At 33.2% G+C, this 25,723-nt stretch overlaps 1 pseudogene; it reads right to left on the reverse strand.

The window, feature by feature from the left end:
- LOC131750387 (transmembrane emp24 domain-containing protein 2 pseudogene) overlaps window positions 1-25,400 on the reverse strand; it is a 55,972-nt pseudogene extending 30,572 nt beyond the window's left edge.
- Between the last annotated feature and the right edge of the window lie 323 nt (window positions 25,401-25,723).

Raw genomic sequence — 25,723 nt, forward strand, 5'->3', positions numbered from 1 at the left:
TGTATTGGGAACTTCCCTATGAATAGAAGCACATCACTGGGAACTGTCAGGGAGTAAACTGCACAGGAATATTCTAGATTGACAATAAAAGGTCATAGTGAACCTTAGTAAAGTTCATTTGACAAGCTCTTAACAAACTGTGAATATGCAGGATAGCATAAAATAAAATATTGAATAACCCCCAATTTGATTTGTATTATTATTGCTAAATCAGCATATTCAACTAGCTTGAGCTTTTAAAATGAAACAATTGAGTATTTAAAATAAATTTGTGTCTGCATCTTTGTTCCTGCCCTGCCACTAGGTTCATCAGTACTGTTTTTTAGGTTCCATGTATGTGCATTAGCATAAGGTATTTGTTTTTCTCTTTCTGATTTACTTCACTCTGTATGACAGACTCTAAGTCCATCCACCTCATTACAAATAACTTAATTTTGTTCCCTTTTGTGGCTGAGTAATATTCCATTGTATATACGTGCAACATCTTCTTTATACCTTCATTTGTCTATGGACATTTAGGTTGCTTCCATTTCCTGGCTATTGTAAATAGTGCAGCAATGAATATTGTGGTAGATGTACTTTTTGAATTATGGTTTTCTCAGGGTGTATGCCCAGTACTGGGATTGCTGGGTCATATGGTAGTTCTAGTTTTAGTTTTTTAAGGAACTGCCATACTGTTCTCCACAGTGGCTGTATCAATTTACATTCCCATCAACAGTGCAGGAGGGTTCCCTTTTCTCCACACCCTCTCCAGCATTTATAGTTTGTAGATATTTTGATGATGGCCATTCTGACTGGTGTGAGGTGATACCTCATTGTAGTTTTGATTTGCATTTCTCTAATGATTAGTGATGTTGAGCATCTTTTCATGTGCTTGTTGGCAATATGTATGTCTTCTTTGGAGAAATGTCTATTTAGGTCTTCCACCCATTTTTGGATTGGGTTGTTTGTTTTTTTTTGGTATTGAGCTGCATGAGCCGCTTGTAAATTTTGGAGATTAATCCTTTGTCGGTTCTTTCATTTGCAAATATGATGCTTTGTGATGACTTACAGGGGTGGGATAAGGAGGATGGGAGGGAGGCTCTAGAGGGAGGGCATATGGGGATATATATATATACTTATAGCTGATTCACTTTGTTGTACAACAGAAACTAACACAATATTGTAAAGCAATTATACTCCATGAAGATATAAAAAAAAAATTTGAAACTTTTTTGTAATAAATTAATTACTCTTTGGCTCAATTGTTTGGCATTTCATTCAAAAGATTTAGCCAGTTAATAGTAGCACAATTCTGTTTTATGTATAGTAACAGTCTTAATTTTACTTTTTCTACTTTTTTACTTTTCAGTGCTTCTTTAATATCTTCTGTCTAAAAACTGTGAAGTGGTCAAAAGGCAGGGAAGAGGAGAAAAGCGAAGAGGAAGAATCCACAGGGTGTAAATAATCCACAAACAGCCTAATTGGTCCCTGGATAATTGGTGATTCTCTGCAGCAGCAAGGCAATTGAGATTTCCAGAAAAATGAAAATATTTGATTTATATCTGTTCAAATTTTGTTTTCAAGCATAAAAGTACCAATAAAACAGGCTTAAATATTTGATCAGTATCTCTAATCTGTACTTACTTGCTAAATATTTGCATATTGCTATTGTCTGCCTTATCATGCAGTTGTATTTTCATTCACTTATAACAGAACAAAATCCTAACTAATATGGCACTGGAAATAGGGACTAGAAGCCGTCTATTCTCTGTACCTATTTTTTCTTCTGTGTGTTGGGATTCTGGTTCAGCTCTACCAGTGACAAGCTGTATGACCTTGTTCAGTTACTTTATCACCATTACACAATAGTCTTTTCATTTTTAATTAGAATGCACATTAAGGTATTTACACACTCACAAAAACATATAAAGGGTGCCTATTCCATGAAAGTCGTCATGATTGGCCATGAGAGAAATGCCATGAATAACTAAGTCACAACCTTTGTTTTGAGGAGCTAACATTTTGGTAAGAGAGAACATTATGAAGACAAATAACCATAATGAAAAATCCTGCAATTTCTACTTAAAAATTTGCAAACAAAGTACAATGGGTATTAAGAGATTAACTTCAATTTAGAAGGGAACATAAAAGAGTGCATTTTTGGGAAAATAGTATTTGATCTGGACCTCCAGAGATTGTTAAAATTTTGACAGCCTAGGATGTTATAACTGATGGGAAATTACAAAGAAAGGAAAAGAAGGTACAAGCTGTGGAGCTGGAAAACACAAGGAATGTATAGGGAACTGTGTGTGGTGTTGTTTGGTGGCAACATTTAGTGTATGTAAATGAGTTGTTGGACACAGGTTGAAAAGCAAGCTGGGGCTTTGAAGTTCAGGAAGAACAGGATTTGATAGTGAATATTTTTTCCAGCAGGGTGATTGTTCTTTAGAAATATTTGACTTGACATAATGTGTCATGTTAATAAAGAAAAGAGATTCTACGTGGGTGGAATTAGTGAAGACGCTATTTGAGGGATCTTGTTGAAAAGCTATTGGTAACTGAACTAAGGTGGTAGTAATAGAAATTGTAAAAAGGAATAGATGTAAAAGATGTTTCAGCTACAAAAAGCACACAACTGAACGTGTAAACAGTCATGTTTCCCAGGTAGAGAGTGAATCAAAAATACTATTTCGAGTTGGCTGAGTGGAGAAGGATAGTTCCATTAAAAGAAATAAAGAAATCCAGAGAGGAGTCGATATGTAGCTAAGTTATCTATAATTGCACATGTTGACTTTGAAGTTCCAATAGTTAACCAGTTTGTCACTGAATGATGTATAAGTTTCCAGGGAGAATTTGAGGTTGGAAATAGTACCTTTGTTCAAACTATAAAAGTGGATGAATTCAACAAAGAAAATAGGTAAAGAACAGAGATGCAGCCTGATAATAACACCACAATTTGGAAGTTTAAGAATAAAATATGGGCCACATAACAAGAGTGGTTAAGGTACCAAAAAAGAGCACAAGTAGTAAATAGTCCCAGAAAAAAAATAAAGGAAAGAAAAAGGGTGTTTAAGTGTTTTATATATGGCAGAGAGGTAAAACAGCTAAAAAAGCAATAGCAAATACAAAACTCACATTAGTTTAGAGAATTCCCATAGAGGGGGAGTAACCAATGCTAAATTTAATCTCTAAATTTCGACCTAGACTTCTATGGTGAATAATGTTTAGGATCAAACAAAAGTGTATACAAAATTTTAAGTTTGGTTGATGGGAGAGTACTGATGCTATTAATGGAAACATGGATGTGATAGAGTGCTAAATATTAACACAGATGCTTCTAGTCTTTAATAAATAAAAACACCTCAACTCTCTGGGATGATTAATACAGCTACTGCTTCTTGTTGGATCACTAGGAAATCCCTCTCAATGTCACCTGTATCTATATGATATAACATGTATTCATTTTATTGGGAAGTAAAAGCATTTATATCCCATTTAAATTCCTAGAACACTGACCCAATATTTAGTGCATTTAAGTTAAAGATAGATTTTTGCAAGCCTATTCCTTGTAAATATATTCTTGGTGCGTCTATGCGACCTGAGGTAGAATCTGGGAGTTATGAATGGATTGTGGTGCACAGAGCTTGTCTACACTGCAAGGCTTTGAGTGTAGCAGATTCTTGAGGTAACATATGCTGGAAACTCTAGTTTAATATCAACTTGATTTCACAGCTTCTTTGGTCTAGAGAATTCCAGGACACAGGAAGATTCCAATGTCTAGAAAGGCTTAGAAGTGACAAAGATATCTGGGGTCTTTTAGACAAAGACCATTTCAAGTCTATATATTTCCTAGATAACAAGAGTAAATACATGCTTTAATGGCTTACAAAGTCGATAAACGGGGCTTCCCTGGTGGCGCAGTGGTTGAGAGTCCGCCTGCCGATGCGGGGGACACAGGTTCGTGCCCCAGTCCAGGAAGATCCCACATGCCGCGGAGCGGCTGGGCCCGTGAGCCATGGCCGCTGGGCCTGCGCGTCCGGAGCCTGTGCTCTGCAACGGGAGAGGCCACAACAGTGAGAGGCCCGCGTCCCGCAAAAAAAAAAAAAAAAGACCATAAATGGTTTTGTATTTCAAATCTACTAAATAGAGACCAAGGAACACCGTTTTCGACTTGTGCCTACATGACAGTATGAGGGCACAACATATAACTTAGCTATATTTGTCTTGATTTCAAAGAAGGATATGTACTTAACTATTTTGGGTTTGGAATTTTTCTCTTTTGATTTTCCATCTTTAACAATTCTGCTTGTGAAGCACTGTCCACAGTTTTATACTGAAAGGAGCATAATTCACTTAAAAGGTTATTTCTGAACTGTGACCACATTAACTTGATTGCAACACAGAGGAAGTATACATGCTAGAATTAATTTATATCCTAAGAAACTATGGTGTGAGGAATAGAGGTGTCCATGTGTTCCGCCTCTCAGTTCCATCTTATGCCTTTCAGTTGTACCCTTCAGTATTTCGTGCTCACGCCCATCATTCTTGTCAAGCACACTTAACCTCTGAGCTCATGACAATGTCTCATTTTTCCCTCACTGCCATACATGTTAGACACATTCCAAATCCACATCTTTGGTAAAATATAAGAGCTAAGATCCACTGAGTATTTTCTGAGTGTCAGGCATTGTCGTGAGCATTAGAAAAATCCACTCAGTTAATTCTCAAAATAACCTAAGGTAATAAAGAGTCTGACTCCATTTTTGATGTTAGCTGGCTGATGAGTTTCAAGCCCCACACCACCTCTCCCCTTCGGCCCCACACCTGGGCAAGCTGTGATAAGAAAGATCAGGTTAAAAAAAAACAAGAATGAAAGAAAGACCAGGTACTCCTTTTGAATTGACTCAAGTTTTCCAAGGATCCACACCTAAGAGGGGGCAGGAACTGCCTTTAAACTCAGACGGTCTGGTTTCAGAGCCTAGACCTTCACTGTTACACAAATCTGCCTAATTTTTTCCAGTAGAAATATTCTTAAGTGAACATCAATAATTATGGTATTATACCTGAATATATTAAAATACATTAGGATAATAAAATGAATAATGTGAGCTTATATGTTCAGTGCTGATATTATATGAACAGAAATGTTCTTTGTGGTAATACCTTGTATTTTATAATTGAAATTCTGTGTAAGTGTGAAATATTTGAGGCTAGTTTAGCTCTCTATAACTAAATAAATAAATAAAAACACTTTAGAGGCTCAGGGGACTTTCACTTATTATTAACTGTCAATTTAAATTTATTTTGTTATATTAACTTATTAGGCTTGATGACCTTGAAAGATACAGCCACCTGAGCTTAAGTTTGTTTTAATAATCTAATAATTTAAGTCACCTGAGTCAAAAACTTTCAGCGACATAAGATTCTAGCCTAGAAGATTTTTTCTTGCTTTCTGTTTTAGCTGCTCATCTTCAACAGTCAACACAACCCAATCTTTACTAGCACTGTTAGAATTGACATTGGAATCTGCAGCAGTATTTGTCTTAATCCAATATTTGTCTCATTCCCAGTTCTTACTCTCAGTATTTACCTTATTCCCGAGTGTTTTAATTTTTGTATTTGTTATATGCCTTTTCTTCTCCCAGAGACTCATCTTATCAGGTTTTCTCTCATTGCATCTGTAAATGACGGTGCAGTGTATGCATGTGTAATGTGGGAGATTGCAAAGTTCCAAATAATGACTAGATGAGCTCAGCAGGTGAATTCAGAATTACCAAGTCATTGCTCTCAACTAAACAGCAGTGATAAATAGTCATGGTGTATGGGCTTGGCGAGATCTCAGGCCTGGAATAAAAGGTAACTGCTTATAAATCGTTGGGTAAAGTAGTTTCAACTTTAGTCCCCTTCCTTCCTTCCTTCTTTTGACTCTCCCCTTTTATTTCCCAAATATAAAGAATATTCTTAGGAGAAATTTTGTACTGGATGATTTAAACTATGCTAATATAGACCAAGAGAAGGGAAAACATTGTGAATTTCATTCATTGTACAGTTAGAATAATTCATAGAACAGCAAAATAAAATAAGGTCTTTATCTTTTTAAATATAATACAATAAAAGCAACAATATAGAATTTATCATAAAAATAAAATCAAGGAGTAGTCTTCATGGTATCAGACTTTTCATCATGATTTATAGTAAGTAATTGCATAAGTTTAGCAAATATACTATAGTCAATACTGAAACAAAATAATTTGGTAAATTTGTTATCTTACAAATTTAGTTTCCCTTTCAAAAAAATGAGTGGCAAAAAACAATTTTAATTTGCAGAAATAAATGTACCTGATGTGTGTGTGTGTGTGTGTGTGTGTGTGAACCTTTTTTACAGCCTGATGGGAATGATACACTTGAATAGATAAAATTATGAGGTGGGAGTAAAAGTGTTGAATTATTGGAGTGAGGTGATTTTATGATAACCATAGAAGATCTACACAAGGAAAGAAGAGAGATGAAATCTGAATATCTAATGAAGAACATGAGTCTTTCTTCTATTGAAAATTTTCAAAAATGTGATTCACAACACATATGCATAGTTAAAATCTACTTCCTGAAAGGGATAAAATTTGTTTTGTATTATGCTTCATTCAATGAAATTTGAATGGGTCCAGGTAAACTAAGTTTAAACAGCATTGCTGATTATATATAAATAAAAGAATAAGGAGATATTTTCACATTGCACCACTTGCAAAATTATGAAAGGAACCACCCTGGATTGTCCTGTTGAAGCTCCATGGTGAATTACTCAGATTTAAGAAAGGTACTGTGAGGGATTTCTATGTCTTATAACAGGTTTCCTTTCTATTCAAACCTCCAACACCTCCTTCCTTATCACTGTTTTCAGACCATGTATTCGGGTGATAAAATTGAAGCAAATACTAAAAGAGAAAACTCATTAACTTACCTTTCTAAGCCATTTATTGCAAGTAAGTAGACATTTCTAGGATTTCTTAAAAATTTTGCATGTGTTAGAACTGTGCCTTCTTCCAATCAGCCTGGAATTGGAGAATGGATAAGGGAGAAGCACAGTGGAGAATTTCTAGAAAAGGGGTTGATAGGAAGAGACATATTAAGATACTTCTGGTATTGCATAATGAGCAAAACACTGAATGACAAACTAAAATCTGAAACCGAGATGGAGAATGTGAACTATACAAGGAGGACTCAAGATCATGTGTCACCCTTGCAATTTTCCTGGAGATTGAGAGACCAGCATTTGTTGGTAAGATTATGAAAAGTTTGTATCTCATCTAGAATACATATTTCTGGGTCTAAGTGTTACTTATACCAATAAGTGACGCTATATTAGTGATGTTGTCAGCAAATTTTTGGATTGTGTTCTCTATCAGTTAAAACAAATGTTGATTACACTTAATAAACATATTTATTATCCATTGTTATAGTAAACACGTATTTATATTATAAAATTTACAAAAATGAAATTTGGAAAGGTATGGAAAAATTATGTATGACTCTTTGCTCTCCAGTGGATTGTCACCACACCCCTTCTCACCCCAACAATGTGCATACCTGACTTTGAAGACCATTAACATACAGCAAGCATCAGCAAATCATAGACTGAATGCCAAATCTGGCCTGCCATTTGATTTTTTTACATTTCATGAATTAACAGTGCTTTTTATACTTTAAAATGGTTGGAAAAAATCAAAAGAAAAATATGATTTTGTGACATATGAAAATTATATGAAATGTAAATTTCAGTATCCATAAATAAAGTTTATTGGCCTGGAGTACCATTCATTTGCTTACTTAACATCTATGGCTGTTTTGTGGCTGTAATGGCAAAAATGAATAGTTGTGACAGAGACCTTATAGCTCACAAAACCTTAAGTATTTACTGACTCTTTACCAAAAACAAAAGTTTGCTGACCCTTGATTTAGAGGATAATGCTGTGTTCCGTATAAATCTCTTCCCTTCAGATCAGACAAGCTACCTTTACATTCAAGACCGTTCTCTTCATCAAATTGTATACCTCTTTATTTTCCTTCTTAATATTCTAGAGCTGACACCTAAGTCAGATGATCCCAACAGTTGATAAAGTGCTGACTCATATGAAACTGGTTTTTGCTTTGAACAAAAATATAGAAAACAAACCCAGAACAACTAGAAGCATTCATGGATTTTCATTGCCAACAACATCAAAAAATGTTTTCCACATTTTTACCCTTTCTGTGCCGCTTCTGATTTATTATTTTTCCTTCTCATCTCATCTTCTTCAGGTATGCTGCCCTGCAAAGTGGACTTCTTTGCTTTCTTGGCTTCCTTGTTCTTGACCAGTGGGTGACACCAGAAAAATACTGGGCAAATGGTTAAGGTATGTATTTCCTAGTTTCTTCCCTAGGCTGCTTGCATCTCTGCCTTTGGTCTGAGATTATGGAGATAAAAGCAACTTTGTAGTTCAACATTTCTTTGGGTATTTTAATCTAAAACCTACAAATGCACATTTACATTTTTTAGTATATTATTTTTAATGTTGAATGAAACTTACTTTTTAAAGAATATATATTCTAGTAATATTTACTAATTTTCTATTGAGACTGGCAAAGAACTGACTTCCAAGCTAAGCCTCCACAAAATGGAAAATAGTAAGTATTAATATGTATAATTGGTATTTCTTGTAGAACTTACAAAATGTCAAGGTTTCTCCTTTTATAATCTTCTGGATCCCCCCCAATTAAAAATGAATAAAATTTTTTCTCTATAACAGAAATCAATATACAAAATATTTAGAACTTATATGGACAGGTATATATTGTATTTGCATGTTAGTATCCATATGACATTCTTGTTATGTTTTATATATTTAGAAAAAGAATAAAATGATGGAGAAATCAATAAAATGGATTAGAAAATTGAATAGTTGACAAATATACTTTATTTTTTCATGAATGCCATATCGCTGATGAATATAAGGGACTTCTTTCACCTGTATTTTCATAAGAAAGAATATGCTATTGACGAATAATGAGCTAGATTGGGTCACGGAGTGACGAGGAGTCTAATCTAAGACCTCTATATTTCATGTCACTACTTAGAATAGAGCTTGTCGTCGCAGAATAGAATTTTTCTTGAATTGGCTAAAAAAAGTCATATAGTCCATGAAGCTGTCTGCACTACCATCTGGGAAGGAAATTAACAATCTGGAAAAATATTCTGTGGTGGAATCCTTTGCAGTTCACTATGGTGGACAGCACAGACCAGTTGCATTTTAACAGATGTGCAAAATTTTTTGCAAGTTGCCTTTTGTGTTTCCATGGTTTCAAATGAAATAAGGTACTGAATTTGCTGTGTAAAACCAAAGATGAAAAATATAAATTCTTCAATTGCAATTTTATTAGTCTTTCATAGGATATTGCACACCTACAACAGATTGTTAAAGTATACTCATATTAATGGAGACACTGGCATATAGATATATTAATGAATAATGTTTATTGCATTTAAGAAATTCATCATCCAACAAGGTGACAGTTAAAATATGGAGCTGATTTAAAAAATTAAAAGTAGTGAATGACCTAAAATTATCCTTTTAAAGGGGCCAGACTTAATGGAAAAAAGTTAACCTATTAAATGTAATAATTGCAAGCAGCTAGAGCCCAGATATATATAAATAATTTTTGAATTTGTGATCTCTAGAATTTTCTAATAATTTTTCTAATAATTTCTTCAGATCTTTTCTTAACTGTTTTTCCTTTTTTATAATATCCTATCATGCCTTACAGAGTGACTTCTTTCTAACATGAGCAATTTATTTAGTTAATGAAACTGAAAAACAAAAGAGCAGAAAGAAGACACCAAAATAATCTTCTCTAGACCGGGCTTCATCTCTGATGTAGCCCACTACTTTTCCTTTGTTAAAAAACTGTCTCCAATAAGTAGCTTTTATACAGTAGACTTTTTTACATTTATATTTTATAAATGGATAATTACACTCTTGTAAAATTGATATGTTAACTCTAGAAATATACTTAATTAAAATTTTATATTCTAAACACTGAAATAAACAAATTTGACTGAATATGAAATTTTTAAAGATTTGTGCCTTTAGTACAGTAATTCTATTTCTATAAATCAGTTCACAGTAAAATGCAGATAATTCCATGCAAAAATATAAGGATTGTTCAAAATTTAACTTTAGCAAATTTGTTCAAATAATCTCACAATAATTGCAAAATATCAGAATAAATATAATAGGGCAGAAAATCATGAAAAACATTGAAAAATTACTCCAGCAGACAACCAGTTATTTTAAAATTTTTCTTTTCTTCAGGATTTTTTCTTCACACAATCTAATTTAAACTGTGTGTATAATTTTATAATATGCTTCTTTTGCATGTTACAAAAATTATTTATAGACATAATTTTAAATGACTGCATATTATCCAATTATAAGAATTTTCATAACTTTACTTGACATATTTTTATACTAGGCTGTAATTTGATGTTTCTAATAGGAAAAGATTGGAGATTACCTTATTGCCCTCTACTTGGGAGTAGGTTCAACAAGTTTTGATGTATTTCAAAATTTAATATCATGCAGTAAGAATCATTAATAGTGTGAATTCTTAATAATTAATGTTATAGTTGAAATTATACTAGTTAAATGTGAGAATAATACAAATCCACTCTAATTAATAAACCTATTTTCTTGTAAAAAACAATAGACTCTGGGAAATTTAAGCAAGAGCAGGGAACAAGATATTCTGGTTTGAGAAATTTCAAACAGGACCAACAATCAAAATCAGGGTTGGTTTGTTACCACTGGCACTGCTCCTGGACAGACATACTAATTTCCCTACTCTGTACCCGTACTACTTTCTAGATTGGACTCTAATCTTACATCTGGATTGGCTGCCATTGGAATTGGAAGGGCTGTCTGGAAACTGAATGTATCTGCCACTATCTGTCCCCAGAAAGGGCTTTTGTGGTCTTTGCTTCTCCACATCGCTAGCTTACCACTCAAAATCTGAACTGTTGAGAAACTTGGCAGAACTGATACTTCAAAAACTCAGAATGCATTGGTCTCTGGATGGAAAATAAAACAACTTTGCTGAAAATAAGTTCATACACAAAAAATTGTAAACCACTTAACATGATAGTATAACATCAGCACAGGCCATATTATAAATTAGTGCATCCAAGGACTCCAGATAGAAAAATGCAAAGACCATATAATAATATATTTAAATTTTAATTGATATAAAATAGAAACCATAGTAAAAGGTAAAGTACTGTGAAAAAGAAAAGGCATAGTTTTTAAAAAAGATAGAAATTTTATACATGGAAGAGTCTTAAAATGGATTTTAAAAAGTCAATTGATATTAAACAATATATAGGACAGTAAAACATGAAATTAACAATATGGAAGGCAAAGTAGAGGAAATCTTCAGTTTAAGGTCGAGAGGTAAAAAAGATGAAAAAAATATAAATGTGAAAAAGACATAGGGCAAACAGGTCTAATTTAGATCTAAGGGCATTTAGGATAATGTAAAGAATATTTAAAATATAATGAGAAGATAGAGATAATGATTTAGTATTAATAAAATCATGAATCTTCAGATTTAGAAAATATACATATTGCTCATGATTAATTTAGAAATTCACAGGTAGATACATACATTTCATTAAAACTGCAGAACATTAAGCATAAAAAGAAAGATCTTTAAACATTACATTGACAAATGAATGGATAAAGATGTGACACATATATATAATGGAATATTACTCAGCCATAAAAACAAACAAAATTGAGTTATTTGTAGTGAGGTGGATGGACCTATAGTCTGTCATACAAAGTGAAGTCAGAAAGAGAAAAACAAATACCATATGCTAGCAATATATATATATATGGAATCTAAAAAAAAAAGTGGTTCTGAAGAACCTAGGGTCAGGACAGGAATAAAGATGCAGACATAGAGAATGGACTTGAGGATATGCGGAGAGGGAAGGGTAAGCTGAGACGAAGTGAGAGAGTGGCATTGACATATGCACACTACCAAATGTAAAATAGCTAGTGGGAAGCAGCCACATAGCACAGGGAGACCAGTTTGGTGCTTTGTGACCACCTAGAGGTGTGTTATAGAGAGGGTGGGATATGGGGATATATGTATAAGTATAGCTAATTCACTTTGTTATACAGCAGAAACTAACACAACAATGTAAAGCAATTATACTCCAACAAAGATGTTAAAAAAATACCAGGAAAAAATTTTAAATTACCTTTACAGAATAACAATCGTACTAACAAGTGTCTTTACACAGCTGATACCTTAAGATTCTTCAGTAATATATAAAGTGCTGAGAAAATAATAACTATATTACAGATTCTGTATGCTTATAAACTGTTATTCAAGAGTGAGGGAAAAATAAAGACATTTTCAGACAAAAAAATACTGAGAGTATCCCTCATAAAACTGCATTAAATGGACTTCTGAAGGATATTTTTCATGAAGAAATGAATCAAGAAGGAAGAAATGGGAAACAGGAATCATGGCAGAAGAGGGGAACTGGCAAATATGAAAGGATGTCTCTTGCTCATGCTTTATGTTTCCATGTTGACAGACGTTTACCATGTTCTTGGCCCTTTGCCCCATTCTCTCAATTCCAGTAGTTGGTGAGAGCATGAGCTACAAGATAGCCATCTCTGAGAGAAGTTTGTAGTTTCCCTGCACTGTCTCTGACTAAAGGGGAAATGCAATTTGGGAGAGAGCTAAGAAGACTAGCTGACACAATAAGCTATGCTGTCCATTTAACATCACTAGTACTATATAATGTAGTAAACTACCTGACTCCAGATTAGTCCCTATCTGCTTGACTTTATCTCTTAATTGGTTTCAAATTGGTTATTTACAAAGGAACTATTATCAACTTCCAGTGCAAAGACTAGGAATTACAATAAATTGACACAGAGAGCCATTGGGGAAGCAAAATACCTGGAATTGAACCATATTAACGGGAACTTTAAAATTCAGAATTTGGTTTAAGGGATTGTTGTATGAGATTTAGACCTTGTCAGGACATCTGGAGCTTCTGATGGCTCTCTACACAGTATTTTTATTTTAAGTTAAAGTTGTAGGCATGGACCTTAGGACTCATGAGTGCTTGAATTACAATCTTAGCACATGGATGTTAGAACGTGACAGCCTTAGCAAATGCGAGACTGGCTTTCTGAGTCCTTAGCAATTAGAAACTGCTGAGTCAAACATACAAATAAAGAAAGTTGATATGCATGCTTTTTAGACTTTAGAGTGCTTTTTTTTTTTTTTCTTTTGCATTTTGCCATATTTGCTGGCAGAGAGACCAGGGACTTTAAATGGAAAAACCGTTTTGTGTTATGTTCATTAAGAGCCCTAATGAACATACAGCTTTAACGTGTAGGTGTCAGGCAGTGCTAGATGAACTATCCCCATTTCTCTTTATCTTAAATGTTGCTTTAAACTACATTTGAGGCCAAGAGAAGAAGCTCTGAAAGAGACTAACCTTGGATTTTTATTAGTCTATATGTTGAGAGGAAAGGGGAGGATGTTAGCACTAGAATACACTTACAGATTTGTCAAAGGATAAAGATGACAAACTGTTATAAGTAAAAGTATGTTTACAAATGATATACAAGTATGAAGATAATCAACTAGAAGAAAATTTCAAATAAAAAACAATGAGAACTAAAATAGTGAAGTGATAGATCATATAAATTTTGGTGTGTATATATATACTATATACATAGTTATATATACATATATACATATGTATTTTTATGCATACACATATATATGTACATATAAAAACAACAGAACCAAGACCAAACATATCTGTCATGACAATAATGGAAATAACTTTAGTTCACCTATTAAAGAAAAATTGTTCAAACTGATTCATAAAATTGAAATCTTTGCTATTTACAAGAACCATAACTAAAGAAAGATGATTTAGAAACATTAAAAATAAAATTATGGGTAACATGTTCTAGGCAAATGTAAACAGAAAGAAGAAATATATTGTGAACTTGTTATCAATTAAGATGAATTCAGGAAATAAGTGCACATGAAGTTAAAGGTTACAATTCACAAAGAAGGCATAACAATTCTGAATATATAGTTTATACATACAAAACCTAAAGCTACTTTGATACAGTGAAAGTTAGATGGGACCCAAACAGAGACTAGTATTGTTAATAGTAGACTTTAATTTATCACTATCAGTCTGAGTTGGTTGATAATACCTATAAAATAATACCTATATAATTAACCAATATGATCATACACCTTCATAATAGAGAGCACGTCTTCTTTTCATGAACCCATGGAAAATATACAAACATTGAAGGTATATCTGGTCATATAGAAAGTCTCATTTTATTTTGTTGAATGCAAAAATACTGGCACTATTATAAATAACACTACAAGTAAACAAGAAATTAATAACAAATCCTAAGCAAGTTTTTTCCATCTGATCATTACAAAGCCATTTATAAAATGACTCTTCTGTCAAAGTTTTAATGTTTTTTAAAATCATTATAGTTTTTAGAAGAAAATAGGAAATAAATACTAAAATCTATGAGATACTGCTAAAGTAGTACTAAAAGGAAAATTCTTAGCCAAAATAATTCCTTCCTTCTTTTTTTCCTTCCTTCTTTTTTCCCCCTATCTTTCTTTCTCCACATCTCCCTTCCTCTTTCTTCCTTTTATCCTCTTTTCTTCCCTTCCTTCCTTTTTAAAGCCTGTGTTCTACACTTTTTACAAAATCAAGATTGGGATTCTCCATTTTCATTTGTGTTTCCCTAGTATACTTTTGCCCATCTTTCATTTTTAATCATTCTGAATCTCCTTTTCTTTATATGCATCTTTCATATTCAGCCAAGTTAGGCTTTGCTTTTTTGTTAGCAAATCTGAACATGATTTTCTTTTAATTATGGAGATAGATCACTTAATTACTAAAATGACTCATTAATTCATTTTCGTTTGCTTATATTCATGTATAGAAAATAGGTGAAACTTTAAAATATATAATGTAATATACAATTAATATACTATAAACATGCTTTCTCCATGTTTATTTTTTATTATATATTTCAATATTTCAGAAGATTTTCATCTTTTTCTAGGGGTACCTTTGTATAATACTTATAGTTCCTATTTATTAAAATATATCTTCTATTAATTCAATGTTATCTTTCAGGTAGTCCCTGAGAGAATATTAAAAGTTCATTTTTACAATGATTATCACATCATATACACAATATTATATTATTATAAACTTCTCTATAAAATATTTTATATTTTATTTTCTACTAGGAGTAATTAGATTTACAAACAACGTCTTCTTTCCCTTTCTTTCCTCACCAGTTATCTAATTTACTTCCAGTTAATATCTATGAATAACTCTCATAAAGGTTATTTTACATTTATGTACACATAACTTCTATCCTTATCTTTTTGTTTGTTGAATTACATAAAGTTTTCATTGCTTGGCATTTGCATAGTACTCTATCATTTTTACCTACATCATTTAATTTTATGCATTTATTAATTATATTCAATTCTCAACACCAAAACTTATGCCAAGACGGCTTCTGTGATATTTTTGTCTGATAGTTATCCTCTTGAAGATTCTCCAGGAAATGCTTGTCAGAACAGTGCTACCTAAATTCATAAATGTACATAACATTGGCTCGAACTTATAAGTGGCTTGATCTTTTTGTCTGGCTGCTTAAAAAACTACTTTTCTCTACCTTTAAAGTCCAATAAATTCACTAAAACCGGTCTTGGCATTGATTATTTTGAGTGTCCTTTCTGTAGTACATGGCAAGTCCTTTCCACTTGCACATTCAATTTTATTTTCAGAAAGTTTTGTTGCATTATAATTTTGAGAATATGCTCTGTTCAATTGTTTGACTTTTTTCTTCAAGGACCTCAATTATACACAGTGGATTTTTTCATGTCTTCTCTCTTCCTTCATTTTCCTCATAATCTATATTTTTTTCTCAGACATTTTTCTTTTCATTATCCTTTATTTCTCTGTTTTTATACTACTTTTCACTTTCTATTTCCATTACAGTACTATGTTTGCTCTTTTACTTATTGTAATTTAGCCTTTTTTTTAAGGTTTAGATAATTCATTTATTCCTTTGATCAGTATTCTAAGTTCAAAGGGTTTCAAAAGCAAAATAAACAAACAAACAAAAAAAAAACTCTTGTGTTATATTTGCTTTGTACCCCTTACTATCTTATATGGTGCTATTAAAACCATCCAAAATAGGCACAAAATATTATTACTCCTATTGAGTAAGTGGGGTAACTGAGGAATGGAAAGGATTGCATTACTTGCCTAATACTATGCAGTAATTTTTCACAGAGGTTAGGATTAGAACCCGAGGTTTCTGATCCTCCAGCAATTTCTCCTGCTTGCTCACATTGCTGATCCTCAAATTCATTCACACAAGTTGCTCTTAATTTAGTCTTGATTTCTAAAATTTTCCTTACTTTTTTTCTCTGAACTTATTTCTCATATATGTATCTCTTTATATACTTGGAGTTATTTTTTTTAACTTCTTTATACTTTCCATTTTCATTACTATATTTTGTAGTTTAGACTTGATTTCTAAAATTTTTCTTATTTTTTTTTTCTGAACACTATCATCTTTCTTTTCTTATCTTGTTGCTGTTTGGTTATTTCATCTTTAAACTACTTTATTTTATTTTTGTCTTGTTTAGGGGTTCTATTGGTCTTCTTACACTTTTAAATTCATTTAAAAATTATAGGCAATAATCTCATCTACTTTTCTGGCATAATTTTTTTTCTATTCATCTTTCATTACTAGCACTACATTATCCAGTTTATTATCTTTTTCTCAACTATATATGTTTTAGAGAGTATGACAATTATCTTTTTTTAATGTATAGTTGATTTACAATATTGTGTTAGTTTCTGGCATATAGTAAAGTGATTCAGTTATACATATATAATTTTTCAGATTATTTCCATTATAGTTTACTATAAGATATTGATCATTGTTTTCTATGTTATACAATAAATCCTTGTTCTCTATCTATTTTATTTATTGTACTGTGTATCTATTAATCTCATACTCCTGATTTATCCCCCAACCTTTTTCCTATGTCTGTAAGTCTATTTCTGTTTTGTAAATAGATTTATCTGTATTATTTTTTAGATTTCACTTATAATTGATATAATAATAGTATTTGTCTTTCTCTGGCTGATGTATTTCACTTTGTATAATATTCTCTAGGTCCATCCATGTTGCTGCAAATGGCAATATTCTTTTTTATGGCTGAGTAATATTCCGTTGTATATATATACCACATCTTCTTTATCCATTCATCTTGACAATAATCTTTTTATTTGTCCTTGTTTATATGAGATGCATTTCATCAAAATTTTAAGGGAAATTTTCTGAATGAAGAAAGAAAGTGGTAGATTTTCTAGTTTCACTGATTAAGAACTACATCTTCTGTTATTAATATGAATATTTTTAGAGTCCTCTCATAGGCACTTTCATACAACTGAGATCTGTTCTCATAAAACTCTCTCTGTAACTCTTATGTCTGAACATTTTCTCTTCTGTACACCCAGTGTTCCTGTTTTGCTCTTTTTGTCAAATTTCAGAATTTTTTTCTCCTGTAGTCTTAGGTCTCTGTCCTGCAGAAGAATTTTTGGAATATTTCTAATGTCTTTAATGTAGTGTAACAAACTATCTTGGTTTTCTTGGGACTATTTTAACACTGAAAGTCCTACATCCATGGAAACCCCTTAGTCAAGGGCAAATTGAGAATGTTGGTCACCGAAAACTTAATGTCCATTCTTCTCCAATGCTAGGATAGTACCATAATCGACTTGATGTCAAATCTACTCTGATAGCCTCACAGTTCCATAGTGTAGTGAGTCCTTTTAGTCTTTTCTGCACTTCCATGCAAATTAGAGCTTGTGGAATATTTTCTAATTTTACTGTTCTTTTACTCAGATCAATTTTCTGAGGATTCCATACTGAGAGGATTCCATTCTCCTTTTAGAGGTAGCTGTGTATTGGGTACATCTGTGTTCTCAGGTTCTTAGACTCCTCAATTCCCATTTACTTTATTCTATTAACTCTTCAGAAGCAAAACTTGTGTGGGTTCTGATTTGATGGTGATTGGACCTTATCAACTCATATTTTATATTTTCTAGGTATACCTTATCATTTTGTTCCTTTTTCCCATATTATTAGTTATTTTTCTGTCTATTTTATTAGTGGATTTGTGTAGATTTTAAAAATACCATTGAAATCATCTTGTCCTGACTCAGAATTCCCCAGATTTATAAATATATGCTTCTAATAAATATCTTTTTGATGGGTTCTCTACCTTTGTGTAGTATAGAACTTCCACTATTATTGTGATAACCGGCAAGAGACTATGTTAAGACAACACTTGCGTTGAAAATTTGCATCTGTTGGTTATTTAATTTTATCTTTTTTTCCCTACATTTCATCTTTGAAAAGGGAGATACCACTCAACACTCTTTCCCACGTGGACACTGGTAGAAAAATAAAAGTTTAATTTATTATAAACATTTCCAGTTGATTTTGGACTATTTGCATAAACCTACTTAAGATTCGTTCAGATATTCTCTGCCCTGAATAATACAATAGTCTTGAGATGCACAAAACTGGCCTTTCCCTTCTAATATCCGTTAATCTTTGGCAAGATGACTTACTTTAGTAGCATAAAGTTATTCAAGCTAAAGACCTATTTGAAATTGAGGAATCTATGAAGCCAGTGTTAATGAAATAAAAACCTTAGAGTAAGAGTTAGTAACATTTTAAAAAACCATATCCCGAAGGGACGGCCTCTTTAACTGTCATAAGCGCTCCTAATATGAAGAATTCCTGCTACAGCTTAGCCCTTAGAACAGGTGACCACTTTTCCCATTCCTGTTCTCCTTTAATTCCAGCATTTTGAACAGTTAATCTCTTCCTCTGAGTATATTAAAATCTTATAAAAAGTATAAACACATAAAGTATGTTGCAATTGATTTTACTTCTATAGAATATCAATCAATGTTTTAAATATGTTCTTTGTTGTGACCAATGTTTTAAATATGTTTAAATTTAAATTTGCAAAATTTCTAATAACTAAATAAAGAACAAAGAGAATATAAAAATTTAGAAGAATATTGGACCTCCACTTAAAAAAAATTAGTCTTATTCGAGGTTGGATAGTCACCAGTTGGATATTTCCTTCAAAAATGTAAGTATAACAAATGGATTAAGTACTTGACATTTTTCTGAACAAGGAAAATAGAAAGAATGAAAGAAAAAGAAAAAAGTAAGACCAAACCAATACAAATATATACATAAATTAGAAATATTTTAAGAGGCAGACAAACCATTTTCACAGGGGTTGGAAGTATAGAAATGCAGTGTTTAATTCAATGAGTGTTATATGAAAGCAAAATATGACAATAATCCACATATATTAAGCACATTCTGAATAAAAAAGAGATTGGGAGTGAAATTTAAATTACTAGTGATTATTTGTTATTTGGATGCCTTCTGGTAACAAATTGATCTTGCCAATGAATTGAATAAACTTAATGCCATCTTTCCGTTGGTAACCAATATATCACTCTAATTTAGTATTAGTAACTACTCTAAAAAATATACGTACCAAGGACAGCATCACAGTGAGAAAGTAAAATGCATTAGGATTCATCATAAAGAGTGGAAAAAAATCACTTCTAATAGCTCAATTGGGATTTAAGTGCGTCCTCAAACTTTAAAAAGCGATTTCTTTTTAGGAAATACAATTTTAACATTTGAAGAAACTGCTACTATTTCGATCTCTCTGTTTCTTAAAAAAATGTGACATTAGAGAACAATTCAAAACCTAATAAAATGCTTCAATTTAATTTTAGTCCATGTGGGATGGTTTGGCTTTTAGACAAAATAAAATGAAATAGTTACATAGTTGACATAAAACTCTTTGAAATATTGAATAAACAAAAGAGGTAAAATATTTTATTTTATCATGCACTATATATCAGTATCACCTTTCCATAACATAAGGTTTTGGTTTCCCTCAAAGGTGGTCATTCATTTGAAGGCAAAGCTATTTATTACTTGAATTGAAATTTTAAAATAAACCTCAACTAATGCCACCAACATTGTTGCAATATCTGAACAAAATATTCACCATAGAAAGTCATCATGGTTGTTCTAATATCTCACTCAGGCAGTACACACAATTTTGTACATTCACCCCATCATTTTCTCCATAAATAACCCAACGATGATAATCCATGCAGAAGAAAATGGAAGACAAAGTTAAAATAAATACTCTTCATCTACCATTATTCCAATGCTGTAACATTTAACTTCTGCACAGACAATAATGCTTATCATTGACATTTCAGAAGAGAACTGAAAACATTGTAAACCATTTTCTGTTGTAAGAAATTACGGTATCCAAACAATGCTTCAGTCTAAAAGGGAAAGGCTGACGACTCTAACATAAAACAAAGCTCATCATAAAGCATGCCATTACCTCTGGTTACAGGAAACATGTGAAACTTTGCTAACAAGAAATTCAGCTTCTTCTAAAATCCTCAGATTTCTATGGGCACAAGATGGAATATAATTCAACGTGAAGGCAATAGCAAGTGATGGTGTGATGGAAAACTAAATATTCAGTAACTATTAAAATAATCATAAGTCATATCTTTCAAGTCATATGCAATACTTTTTATTCCATTTCAATGAAGTACATTGTAATTTAAATAAATGAACCATAGAAATCTCATCTTTAGTGTTTATATCCTTCAGAAAACTTAAAAAATATGCCTAGTTCTATCTACAAGGTAACTGAAGAGTATTTTGAGGATACTGGGGAAAATTGAAGATTACAAATAGAAAATTAGGCATTTTAAGGAACTATTGATTATGCTAGTGAACAATGTTAAAAACCCTTCAGGGAATGAATTTATATTCAAAGTGTGTGTGTGTGTGTGTGTGTGCTTATGTGCTTTCAGCTATTTTTGAAGATGGCAAATCTACACTTTGAGGGCTGTCAGGTTTTCAATGCAATAGAGTTGTTGAAAAGTACATTTTCATAGTCCAATTTGCTACCATTGGCCAAAATAATGTGACACATAAAGAGTGATATGATAAATTAATTGATTTCTTCACGTCACCAGGCACAAAGATGTTTCTTTTATGTCTATGGAACGCAATGTGAAGTTCTGGCAACTGACAGGATTGTAAAAATATTCATCAGGCTTTTCTTCAGCACTAAGTTTCTACAGAAAAAAATTATTCCTGAGTCTTTTACACAGCACAAAAGTATAGTATTTATTCCATTTTTGATAGGAAATATTTGAGGTATTTAGGTATAGAAAACGATGGACTCTATCATAGATAGGAAATGACAGGGCAATTCTATCTCAAAATGCTCTTTCAATACAGATTAAAATACTCAGCTTATTTATTTCAATGGAATTTCTATAAAGTTTTTAAAAAAATTATCCTCCATGAGTATTTTGGTTCAATATAACAGGCCAGATGCCATCTCTAATTATTTAGGTACAGAAGAATAATCTCTAAGAAGAATAAGCTCTAGGAAATACTGTGAATAATTTTTGAATGAGTAGCTCAAATGGTTGCAACTTATCATCAGAGAGGGAGTATTACTGTTTATTTATAATAACCTAAATTAATAATAAAAAAAAGAGGAGTCCAACTCCCTTAAGCTGACAGGCTGCCAAGCTCTAACTGGCAAAAGGGAGTGCAGAGAGATTCAATGTGAAAAGTGGAAGATAATGTGCTCACACACTAATGGGCACTGAACTAGACACAGGCTCATTTTTCATATCATGTCATCTCTAAGGTTTGAATACAAAGTAATGGCCCGAATGAGCCTGGCTCTGTCTCAGACATTATCATTTGCCTCCTCAGTTTTATTTGTGTTGACTTGTACAGTCTAAAAAGATGACAGTCTCTGGGCCTCTGGATCACTCAGAGTGATAATACACAGCACGTTACACTGCTGGTGACAGGTTCTGTTCTCCTGGATGGCATATGAAAGGAACGCATCTCTTTCCGTCATTTCAAATGCTATAAACTGACAGAATAAAGAATCTTGCAGAGGGGACATCACAAACCCTGTCTGTTATGATGTTATGAGATAAACTGGAGTTTCTAGGGTATCTTGTTCAGGAAATTAGTGTCAGTCAAACTTTAGTGGGCTTTTTAAAAAGAGATAAATAGCAGACTCTGGAAAAGTAGCCTTGTTTTATTTCATATGGCAAAACCGCCAAAAACCATATGCTTGATCTTGAGAAAAACTATAGTTGTCCTGGCTTTAAAAAGATAGGTTTTGAGTTACCTAGTTAAAGTGTAGTAAACTGTCAATGGCTTCAGCAAGAAATAAATGTCCACATATGGATGAGATTTTTAAAGAAATCACTAGGCTGATTGTATGAAAGAATAAATCAGTACTTTAAAATATTTTGGAAGGCTCATTTTTTGCTGAATTGCTAACTTAATGTCCTCTTGAACTATAAACATGCCAAGACTGTAATGTTTTTTTCTTGGTACATTTATTCAAGGTTTTATCTTCTTTCTCATTATTTCAGTAAATATTACTGAATTGACTTACAGTACTTTGAATTTAACTGAAGACACCACAAAATATCAGTTAAGTAGATAATAATATGCAGAATTTTATTAATTTATCCAAAACTGAATAGCATATGGCTTCCCTACTCTTATGTTTTTTAAAACATTACAGTGTCATAAAAATTTACTGGTACTTGAACCATAATCTACCAATTGTCATAGCTTTTCCCCATGTAATTTCAAGTACTTCTGTTATAATAAACGTTCCTTGCATGACTTAAGTTTAAGTGATTATTTAAGTTAGGCTTGCTCATTGTACTTTTCTGTCCATTTTCATGTTCAAAACTTTTTTACTGTCAAGATGAATAGAAATGAATGTCAAAGAATGTTTAACACATAGATTTATAAATGATCCTTTATTCAATATTTTTATTACAGACTCACTAAAAAATTTATCTCAAACTACATTTGACCACATGGTTGTATTTTAAGAGTAAGATAAGCCTGATGATTCAGTTGACTTGATATTAAGGCATAGGGATGTTTTAAAAATTAAAGATTGTAAGTATAACCATAGATAATGTGATTAATTAAAGGAAATTATGATAAAGAAGAAATGAGAATTTGGGCCTCTCACTGTTGTGGCTTCTGAGCCCAGCCGCTCCGCGGCATGTGGGATCTTTCCGGACCGGGGCACGAACCCGTGTCCCCTGCATCGGCAGGCGGACTCTCAACCACTGCGCCACCAGGGAAGCCAGGGAATTTATTTTATTTGTTTCTCCTATCTCTGTGGATATCTTATTAATCAATTAATACTTATGCTGTAGACCATGTATTTTAAAATTTAAATCTAGGCTAATCTTTAAAAGGAAAAATAAAGCACGGAGACTATAGTTAGAAAAAAATATGAATTTTTTTCCAGTATGTTCACATAAAACATGCAGAAGGTGTGGTTCATCATCCAACAGGTGGATTTTCAGAATTTTCTAGTGCTTCGAAAATTGATTTGACATTCTCTAAATTGTGGGGTCTGCGGAATTATCTGCCCACCTATGCACCCAGGTGTTCAATGGGATTCTCCCTCACCTTCCATCAGGGCATTTTAATTTATACAATCCCATTTTGAGAGCCAGGCACCTGCCACCCACTTGCCATAGACTACTATACAGTCACTATCTTATGTTGGTTTATGGAGGTTATAGAGGGAGAAGTAAAGAGTGAAGGGATTAAAAAGGCCTTAAGAGCATTACTTTGTAGTGGGGTTATCTCAGGTGGTTTGTTTTTTTTGTTTGTTTGTTTTTTGGTTTGTTTTTAGGGTTACTCAACTTTCCCCTCAATCAAACAATTTTTATGAGACCCAGAATCAATCTACAAATCACTCTCCAACCTGGAGATGTTCTCTTGCTCTCTTCCTCAGGATAACTTTAGAACTTGAACATTGTCTATATTCACTTACTTACATTGTATCATTAGCTTGATGCCCTTGGGCCTCTCACTGTTGTGGCCTCTCCCGTTGCGGAGCACAGGCTCCGGACGCACAGGCTCAGCGGCCATGGCTCACGGGCCCAGCTGCTCCGCGGCATGTGGGATCCTCCCGGACCGGGGCACGAACCCGTGTCCCCTGCATCGGCAGGCGGACTCTCAACCACTGAGCCACCAGGGAAGCCCAGCAAGATTTGTGTGTGTGTGTGTGTGTGTGTGTGTGTGTGTGTGTGTGTGTGTGTGTGTGTGTGTGATGCCCTCTTTTTATAGTCCACCCCTTCCCCAGTGTTCTTATGTAATTGTCTCTGGGTATCGTACTCTAGAAGGTGAACACACAACCAGAATTCTCTCTTTTTCTCTCTCTCTCTCCTCTCTCGCTCTTGCTCTCTCTTTCCTGAAAGCAATGTTTCATAAACAGTGAACACTGAGAGCTGGTAACTGGAGGATGGTCAAAGAACTACTTTCTTGCATGGAGCTATAGCCCCTTTGGGGTGAGGTTTGTTGTAATCACCTTTGGCTTCTGCAAATGAACCTCAGCTTTTGTGTGCATTCAATAAAGAGCATTTAGAATACAAAATGTTACCTTAATAGAATCAAGGCTGTTAACTTAGTCAACTATTTACTAGCAATATTTTGAATAATAGTGATGAGTAATAGCACACTTTATTTCCTGAATACACACTAGTCTGATAAAACTCATTTATTAGTGTTGTGTATATATATATATATATATATATATATGTTATATATATTTATACATATATATAGAGAGAGATCTCAATAATATTAACATTTTCAACCAAGAACTCCTTCAGTGAATATCATTCTATTAAATATGTGGGAAAAAAATAGAAGAGTTGAAGCCCTTCAAAATCGCTTACCCGGTTGGTGTGCAAAAATGCATATATAATAGAATCTCTCTCTTCTTTTGTTTCAAAAGAATATCTGTCCCTACAGAAAAAGGCATGACTTGTAGCCCCTACTAGAAATCTGCAAATCCCCGGCGTGTTCTATATCCAGCTGCGTCATGACTCACCACGAGGTAGTCCAGGGACGTGGAAAATGCAGTCTCTTGCTACGGCTTACTGAAAAAGTCATTTTTGCTCTAGGAAATGGGAATTGCTGCCCAATCCCATTAGGATTCCACCTCAGGTCCTTAGACTTACTTCTGCGTTTCTTTGTTCCGGTCTTATCCCTCTGCATCGATGTTGAACTCGCCTCGCAGAACAAGTAAGCCTCTTGTAGTCTGCCCATGGAGTCATCAGGTTAAAGGGTGTATCTGCTCCCTTCCTGATAAATTCCCGTGTTATCTGGCCCGTTCCTTTTGTGTGTTTCTCAGTTAGATAGCAGGGTTAGGACATATCAAATCTAGTATTCTCCATGTCCTTTTTATTTTGGAAAGCTTTTGAGAGCTTAACATTTCCCCATTTCTTGTTGTTCAGACCAAACCATTCCCTTCTGAATCTGTTTACTCGTGGCCTCTTGCCTCCTACAGCAAATCCAGCCTTCCCCTTGTCATCTTCAAGGAACCAACCTCTGTCTCCCCTTTTTGTCCTTGTACACTCAGTCCTAGCTGT

The sequence above is a fragment of the Kogia breviceps genome, chromosome 2 (genome assembly GCF_026419965.1).
Source record: "Kogia breviceps isolate mKogBre1 chromosome 2, mKogBre1 haplotype 1, whole genome shotgun sequence".
Lineage (NCBI taxonomy): Eukaryota > Metazoa > Chordata > Mammalia > Artiodactyla > Physeteridae > Kogia > Kogia breviceps.